At 27.5% G+C, this 9862-nt stretch overlaps 1 long non-coding RNA gene across 1 annotated transcript in view; it reads left to right on the forward strand.

Moving 5' to 3' along the window:
• Positions 1-241: 241 nt before the first annotated feature.
• Positions 242-9862, forward strand: part of LOC112682455 — a 20949-nt gene continuing 11328 nt past the window's right edge. Inside the window, exons 1-2 of the long non-coding RNA XR_003148517.1 lie at positions 242-311; positions 1556-1597. This is a non-coding gene — a long non-coding RNA (uncharacterized LOC112682455). The remainder of the gene's footprint in view (positions 312-1555; positions 1598-9862) is intronic.

Below are 9862 nucleotides of genomic sequence, written 5' to 3' on the forward strand. Positions count from 1 at the left end.
TTGACAGGTGTGCATGAATGGTATGGTATGTTGAATGTACAAGTGTATACAACTGGGATACTATTTTTAAAATTATCTCAAGCGGATATACGTCGTATTATTATAATTTAATAAGTAATAGGTTTTCTACGAACCACCAAGTCGTTATTTATTGCAATACTGTAAGTCTGAAATAGAATTTATGTCTCGCGTATGATTACCTAAATTGTTGTTCGCATTATTCGTATTTGTTCAGTGTATGGCGTGAAGTACATATGTCTATGGCGTGAATTGTCAATTTTTGTTGGTGTAATAATTTCATTGTAACATTTGTAAGTACAAATTATTATTATTTTTGTATTACGCTATGTTCTAGCTAGTGCGTTTTTAGTGTGAGCACGCATCACAAACCATAAGCAGAAATTTGGTGAATTTGTGGGGGGGCTGAAAATTATTTGCTTATTACACCTATAGAAACCACTGTGCGCAATTATTTATTTCAACAAGGCAATTCACGAAGTTTGACAATTTGACATTTTTAATCAACAATTTAAACAAAAAAAACAAAGGTGCCTTATCTTAAACATTTTTGGAGCAAGTATTCTAAACAGAAATTATTATTTAATTTAATTAAACAATATATTCGGGTATTATTACATATTATTAATATTACATTAATTGCGATCGTTCCAAGTCATGACAAGAAGTTTGTAAAATTTTATGAATTTGATTTAATTTTTATCACAGAATATATTTTTTTAATTCGGTTATTAAAAATGCATTTTTCAATTATAATAATTATTGTATTTTTAGTCTCTTAACAATTTTTAGAACTAGGGAGGCTAAGACCTGTACTTTATATTTCTGGGGGGTCTTAGTTCCCTCAAGACCCCCCCCCCCGATTTCCACCTATGCCAGAAACACAAACGCAGAATACAAAATAGTTTTGTTTTTTGTCGCATAAGATATGCCCGCACTAACAAGGAGTAGGACATAGTGTTAGTATTTTAATTTGAATAGATATTATAATGTATAAGCTTCATACACATATAAAACAACCCCCTCTTCCCCGAAAATAAATCGTAGTTACACCATTGCTTGAAATTAACATAATGATAGTTTAGTCTAAAAAACTGTTGCACAGTTGTATAAGAAATTGATATTTTATTACATAGGCAGGTAACAAAAAATATAAATATTTCATTAGTGGAGAGAAACTTAGCCTCTCCACCGCCCTCTACCAATGAAAAATAATATTTTTCCTTGACTACTTAATATCCGTATTAACCAATATTAACCCGAATAATAACAATTATTTATACCCAAATGTTTGTTTAAATGTTATATTGCGGTGTTTGAACACCCGAATATATTCAACACCCAAAACCCGAAACCCAAAAAAATTATTCGGGTACAAAGCCTTGATTTTTCAGTACAAAAATAAGTAAATGTATTAAGTTAAAAAAAAATGTGTTATACCTGTCCATTAAACATAATATTAACTATCGAATGATCTGAATTACAAGTGATTTCCTGTTTTAAATAAATTAATATAATGCTATGAAACTTTTTTCAGTTCTAAAGTGGGAAAACCATACTTTCCGCGGACTCGAAAAAGGTAATACGGAACATAATTTGTCCAGATTTTTCAAGCTTATCCTTTATTAATCTTATTTTTTTTCGCTGTTAATACATAAATTCTTATTCAACAAACTCTCTACTTTAAAATAATACTTTTGAGTTATTATAATATTGTTTTGATTACTCTAACGGGTATATTATATTAACTTGTGTCAAATTTTATTTTACAAAATATTTTTTGTTTATAAATATTTTATTTGCACTTGAAATCCTTTATGTGGCACACATTTATTTTGTTACTTGAGTAAACAATAAAAGCAGTAGGTAATTAAAAATATGAGTCCAATACTTTTTTTTTTTTAGAAAAATGAGCAAAATTCATGGCATAAAAACGCAATAAAAGACACATTAACATTACTCTCAAGTACACTATAGTGTATATATTGTACTAAAAGGTAAATAAAATATTTTTTCAGTTTCGAACATTATCTGATTACATTTTCATTTCATTTTACAATATAATGGATAATATCTAATGAATTTATTTAAAAATTATATCTGTACTCATTATTTTTCTTTCTCTTTTACATTAATATGTTTTTACGGTAAATCCTTTTGTTAATATTGCAAAACTCCATTTTTGTTATAATAATACACTATGCCATACTCAAAAAAAAATAATAATAATAAGTGATAACTCACAAGATGTATATGTGTCACGTGTGCAATAGGTACAATAATGTAATGTACTCAGATAAGTAATATATATGCTGCAAAGAAACGAAATGTTTTAAATACCATACAAATCATTAACATTACTCAATATGTTCATAATTTATGTACCTACATGCATTGGGACCGGATTTAAATTTATCGTAGCCATGAGCTATATTTAACTTTACGGCCTCTTCGGAAATATTTTTCAATGCCATTCTTTTTTTAAATAAACACGATTAAAAAAATGTTGATCTTATAATAGCATTCGATAAGCGATTTACACACATGTTTTTCATTCAAATCGTCGAGTTTAAAATATTTAAATACCTCAAACAACTATACACGTACACACATATGCATACACTTAAACACGCATTATAATACACGTATTTTTATTAAATGTAACGATGCAATATTTCTCATTGATTTCAATGGTAATTTTTTTTGATCCCATAATCGTTCAACGTCGATTGCCGACAACACGATGTTTTGAAACGACACGGTCGGATTCGTTTCACATGGGTGCGCGTGTGTTTGCTTAATTACATCCAAACTATACTCCGTGACCAATTTTCGTGCTATAGACAACGTTCTAATTATGCATCCCTTCGTACTGCAACAAACGTAATGTACACTGATTCGGAATGTGTTTACACCGGTGTAAAACATTTATCGCAGCCTATTGCTTATTGCGCTTTGGTCGTGTACCCTCACATACATTGAAATATATTTTATCGGCTTGTAAATATTTAAATTATCGTAATAATCAACAAAGTTTCTTTAAATCTCATATGTAATAACCAGAAATTAATAACTATCGATCAATAAAAAAAACCAGCTGTGGCAAGTGCGATGATTCAAGTGTCACGATCGTACTGTGTATCATTAGCACTTATCACCTCTCTTAATCGATTATATTCAAGTATTAATTACGTTATATATATATGATATTTTCAAATAGATGAAAAATAATGCTGAACTAATTGCATTAATATAGTAATTATTAAATCAACCGTGTAAGTCTGTGATTGATACACTTTTCACTTGTAGTCGCTGTTGAAACAGGTATATTATAAAAGTCTCGAATAATCATCATATTTATACTTTATCGTAAAATATACAACAAACTTTATTTAAAATATTCCAATACATAATCAAATAGGTAATACGCCGAATCACCTAAACAAAATCGTGTTATTAGTTTTGTTTAAATCTTAAAATGTATATTATGTTTTAAATACCTACTACTTATCATTATGAATTGTTCACATTACTAATTAATAATTACACTTAATGCTTATTGCTGATTGTTTATATGTATTATTTTATATTTGTATATCGAATTGTCATGTATTAAATTAAAAATATTCACATCTTAGGGATTGGATTTTTTATTACAAATGTAAATTCAATAGTATTATAAAGTAACATTGTTAATAAACTAGATAAATAATAAAACCCGTACGTATGAAATATTCGTTGTGATAATTAAAATATTAATTAAGAAATCGTATTTAATTCCTACAATATTCGTTTTATACAACGAAAATGATAAAACAATTTTTCCACAAAATCAATATTATTTTTCTCTGCGCAACTCAAAAAATGAAAATCGTAAAAACATAAAATATTCACTTAAAACTCATAAAATATTTAGTATTAAAGGAACACTCAATGAACTTCAATTAACTTGAAAAAAAATGTCAATTTTTGAATACCCTATTTTTATGGGAATTAGTAATTTAATGACCTTGCCCCTTAAATATGTGAAAATAGGCATCTAAATAAATCGAAGATTGTAAAAACGTCACGAATCACATATTTTACTGATATCTCAATTTCATTAAATATGTGACTCGTGACGTTTCTGCTATAATCGATTCAAATATAATAATTTAGATAATTTAGAATATGTAAGACAATGATAACTGAACAGTGGTTATTTTGACACGAGAAATAAGAACAAGAAATTTTATGGGAAGGGAAAATAATCTGTTGACCGGTTCGGCTTAGTACAATGATCAACATAATTCACATCAAATCGGACAAATATCTTATAAACCCAACTTAAACGACGACAGGCAACTATTGATCAGGTAACCACAGTTGTAATGACGTTTGGACGACATCCATACACCATTTCGGGTTAGGTTAGGTTAGGTGTGGTAGTGGAAAATATCAGACATATTCAGAGAAAGAAAACAAGTAAACTTTTGTAATATGGTGATTACTGGTCTTGTGATAACTGATATTTAAAACTGAAATGGCATATAAAAGTATATTATATATTTTTTTTTTTTTTTTTTATTATTATTAATCGAAAAAGACAAAAATACATACATAATTATTGATTAACATTTTCGATTATCTTTCTCCTTTAAGCAAAGCTTGTGTTGGAGAAAGAGAGTTGTTATATAATATAATATGATGCAATTTTTATAATATTATAGAATTTACAAGATACAATGTACATGATAAAGAAAGAGATATAAAATAAAATAAAATAAACGTATTAGTCTAAGATACACAAATAAAATCTCATAGATTAAAATTATAAAGCTTAGATATAAAATAAAATTATAGCAACTCATTATTTAACTCAAGAAATAGATATTTATATACCAAGCCTTTAATATTAATCCTTTCATCCCCAAGTATTTTTTTTTTAAATTCAAAAGGCATAGAATTGAAAAACGTTGGTCCAAGATAATCTATAAAACATTGACCAAAAGATTTATTTGTATAATTAACAGTCAAGTCAAATTTCCTCAATTCTCTTTTATTGCTTAATTCTTTATGAAATTTATCTAAGTTAAATTTCTTAACCAAGTACATAATAGCAATTTTTTTATACAATAACCTTATTGGCAAAACACCAAGTTCTCTATAGTTAACTTTCGTAGATCCTTCTATAGTGAATTTATTTAGGCAAATTCTGACTATATTATTTTGATTAACTACTAGTGCATTTAATATGTTATCCCGAAGGCCACCCCATACCAGTAGACCATATTGGAAATTTGATTGATATAATGCAAAATATACTATTTTCATTGTTTGTTTAGGTACCAAGCTTTTGAGTTTGATCAATTTAAATGTAATAAAACGTAGCTTTCCTAATAAATTATTAATATGAAAATTCCATTTTAAGTTGTTATCAAATATAACACCCAAATATCGAATTTTTCCAACTATTTTAATTATTTTGCAGTTTTCCTGATTACATATTTTATTATTGACGCAGCCATGTACTGCTATAGTATTGAAGTTACAATCTGTTTTATTAATTGAAAATGGCATAAACACAGTTTTATCAACAGTTAGAGATAGATTTCTATTGTTTAAAAAGTTTATTATCTGATAGAAACCTCTGCAGGCTTTCTCATATACCCCATTCCATGTTTTGTGTGAGAACAGAAGACAAGTGTCATCAGCATAAGTAACTATCGACCCATCAAAATTAATATAACAAATTTCGTTAATATATATTATAAATAGAATGGGTCCAAGAACACTACCTTGAGGTACACCATTTTTAATTCCATATGTGTTACCATTTACTTCATTAATTTTCACTGACTGTTTTCTATTATGCAAATAGCTTTTAAACCAGTTTAGGCTCGAATTATTAATTCCAAAGCTAGGTAGTATGTTTAATAAGATTTGATGATTCACTGTATCAAAAGCCTTGGCTATGTCTAAAAATATTGCTAATGTTTTATTGCTATTATCTAGATTACTGTATAAAAATTGAGTGACTTTATAGAGAGCATTCTCAGTACTTAACCCAGGTCTAAAGCCATACTGGTTTTTTGATAATAAGTTATTTTTTTCTAAGAACTCAATCAGTCTGGCTTTGATAATTTTTTCAAATATCTTAGAAAAATTGCTCAACATGGATATTGGCCTATAGTTGCTCATATTCGATTTATCACCATTTTTTAAACAAAGGTTTAACATCAGCTACTTTTAAGGCATCAGGAAAAATACTTTGTTCAATACTTAAGTTATATATATAAACAAGAGGATCCACTACCAATTTACTAATACATTTTAACATTTTTACGGACACTTTATCCAAACCACTTGCTGTATCGTCTTTAAAGCTATTAATAATATTAAGTATGTCAGACGATTCGATTTTTTTTTGAAACACATCATTAAAAGAAACATTATAAGGAACATGACTATTTACTGAATTGATTGTTTTTTTTATATTGTTCTGAACGATATTTATAAAAAAATTATTAAACATATTAGATGCAGTTATTGGATTATTTTTCACATTTACTTCACAATCATTATTTTTTAGTTTCACAATGTCATCATTAAACCTTAATTTAGAACCTGTAACTTCGTTTATTAGATTCTATAGATTATATATGTCATATAAATGACATATATAATTATATTCCATGTTTTAATAACAAATTATGAAAAATAGAAAACTGAGGACTATGGTGTTATGCAGAGTTGGGCGTTAGTCGAATAAAATATTATTCGATTGATTATTTGAATAAAAAATTATTTTTCATCGATTTATTCTTCATTTTATTATTGATTTTTAATTTTATTCATTATTTTAATTTGTATTATTATTCATTATTCGGAGATTTTTATTTACTATATTTTATTCATATTCAGATATTCGTTATTTCCTATAACCATATAAATAATAAATTTAAATCCTAAATAACGATGTATAATAATAATAGACTTATTATTTAGACTTAAATAATATATATAAAGGTAATACATATTAATACATATAATAATTGACAAAAATAAATTAAATATACTTTTACATTCAATATTATTCATGATTTTGACGAATACATTTATTTAGTATACCACAATTATTCAGAATAAAAAATTATTCTTTATTCATAAATAAATTAGTTATTCATGCTTTTATTTTTTATTCTTTATTTTGATTTATTTTTGCCCAATTCTGGTGTTATGTATATTTTCTAAACGCATGAGCATATTGCTAACGTTGAAATTGCACTTATAATAATCATAATATACAATTTATAAATTACTAATAAGTATTATTTGACAATATCGCTTTTTTTGATCGGAGTATAGAATATTTTTTTTATGTATTTTATTTACCAAAAGATAAAGTATAAGATGCCTTAGGTAACTCTAAGTTATTCATATACTCCGAAGTCTAAAAACTCTAAAACCTCTTAGGCTACGCTCAGAGGCGTACTCAGGAATTTCCAAATGTGGGGAGGGAGTTAATCATTTTGTTTCTTATCACTGGGACTGTCACATCCTTTTTAAAAATATTAAATATGACCATGGTAATGTACTCTACAGAAAATAAATTACAAAAATGAAAAATTTTTTTTAATAAACAAAATTAAGTTTTGTTTATTTTTTCCTTTATTAAAAATTTTTTTTTTAGAATTTTTCTCTTGTAAATTATATTATATATAAACACGAACGCACAAGACTATATAGGTTAGTAAGGTAATTGGGGTATTAAACACCACGACCCCCCCCCTTTGAGTACGCCCCTGGCTACGCTATAAGTTTAAGTAATTATTAAAGGAATTTAAGGGTAGAACTAGGTTAAATTAATGGTCAGCACTAGGGACTGAAAGCTATTGAGTTTTCCGATTTCGGTTAAGGTTATTCAATTAATTTTTTAAGGGTTCCAATTTTCTAAAAAAAATTAATTTTGTTTTTTTTGTTATTATTACTTGTTTTACTCTTTTGTTTTTGAAAAAAATAAATTCGTTATTACATTGAAATGTACATCTCCTAACAAAAAAAATATTCTGTTATAGTTCTAACGCATATTTTATGTATTTAAAGTTTAATCAAACTGCTACTGCCAATAACGTCAAATTATTTTTTAAGTCTAAAGCCGATGAGTGCTAGATGAGTGATACATACTGTTCAATTACCAAAACCTAAATCAAGTTACATTGTTAATAGGGTTGCCATACGTCCCGAAAAACTGAGATTGTTACCGGTTTTGGACTTCACGTCCCGATGTCCCGAAAAATGTCCATATATACGTCCATATATTCTAGCTAAGACGTTTAGTGGAAATGTAGTATTGTTTAATTTTTAATTTCGAACATTTTATTTCAAAGTACATTTTTAATAAAAACATAATTTACAATTTATACGTATAAATATTAATATACAATATAACATATTAATATACAATATATTTTATTTTACAAAAATATTTTTAAATATTATATTGCCAGTCATTAATGGTCCTCTTCATTGGCGTCTACATAAATTTTGTATGGGGGTTTGGATCATTTGCAAACAAATTATTATTTTTATTTTATCATTTTTTTTTCTACGTTTCTACTGCCATCACACTAAAAACTTTATCTTATAACATTTAAAAAAAGGCCTAGGGGAATCTGACCTCCACATTCCCTCCTTATATACGCCCACTCAATATATTAAAAGTTAAATAAAAAGTATATTACTCAATATTATGTTTATTTTGTGCTGGTTTCGCCTTAGCAACTATAGCAGTTATATTATATTGTATTTTATGATGTCACAGTTTCAGTGCATTTATACTTACCCAACTATTGCATTATAAAGTTAAATTAAACATACGAATCAGGGAGTCGTTATAGTTTTAAATCACCTATCTGGTATTACAACCTAAGCGTCATAACACTTTAATCCATTATCACAAATGTCAATATACAAATAAATTGTGTGTGTGAAGAAATCAAAACAAAAAATGATTCCAATCGACGGTCGTTCTTGTTGATAGATCAATGTATACAATTTTACTAATTAACTCGAAAGTTTTACTTCTACTCACAATAAACGGTGTTGATTGAATAAGTTGTTTATTTTACTAACTATCTAGTGCAGGGGTCTTCAACCCGCGGCCGCGTGCCGCTTGCGGCACGCCCTGTCTTAATGTGCGGCCCGCGATCACGTTTTAAATTTAGCATGTACATTTTCTAGTTCAATAATATTATAACAGTTAAGCTATCGCTATCGGAAATATGCGATAAGATAAATTGAATTACCTACCAAGATATAATTATTATTGTCTGTTAGTTCGTAATCGATTGTGGAACGAGCACAATATTCTCGTTTATGTGTAATATTTGTAAAATATGTCGGTGAGTAAAAAACGTAAAATCTCGGATGAAAGTCGCGTTTTTCAAGAAAAATGGTCCAATACCTATTTTTTTATTCAAATTAAAGAAAAGGCAATATGTTTGATTTGTCAAGAATCGATTGCAGCGATAATAGAGTACAATTTAAAACGAAATTATAGCACCAAACATGCAGCAAAATATGATATGATACAAGGACAACTTCGAATTGACAAACTTGCATTGTTAATGAAAAATATACAAGGTCAATCTTCAAGTACAAAAAAATGTCATAAAGACTCAGAAGCCAGTGTCAAAGCTAGTTATATCATAGCACAAAAAATTGCAGCTAAATTGAAGCCGTTCACTGATGGCGAGTTTATAAAAGAGTGTATGGAGGCCGCTTCTGGAATTTTATGTCCAGCACAAAAACAACTTTTTTCCAAATTGAGTTTATCAGGGGTAACTGTAGCAAGGCGTATAGA

Source organism: Sipha flava, unplaced genomic scaffold (genome assembly GCF_003268045.1).
Source record: "Sipha flava isolate LNK unplaced genomic scaffold, YSA_version1 203_pilon_pilon, whole genome shotgun sequence".
NCBI classification, from domain to species: Eukaryota; Metazoa; Arthropoda; class Insecta; order Hemiptera; family Aphididae; genus Sipha; species Sipha flava.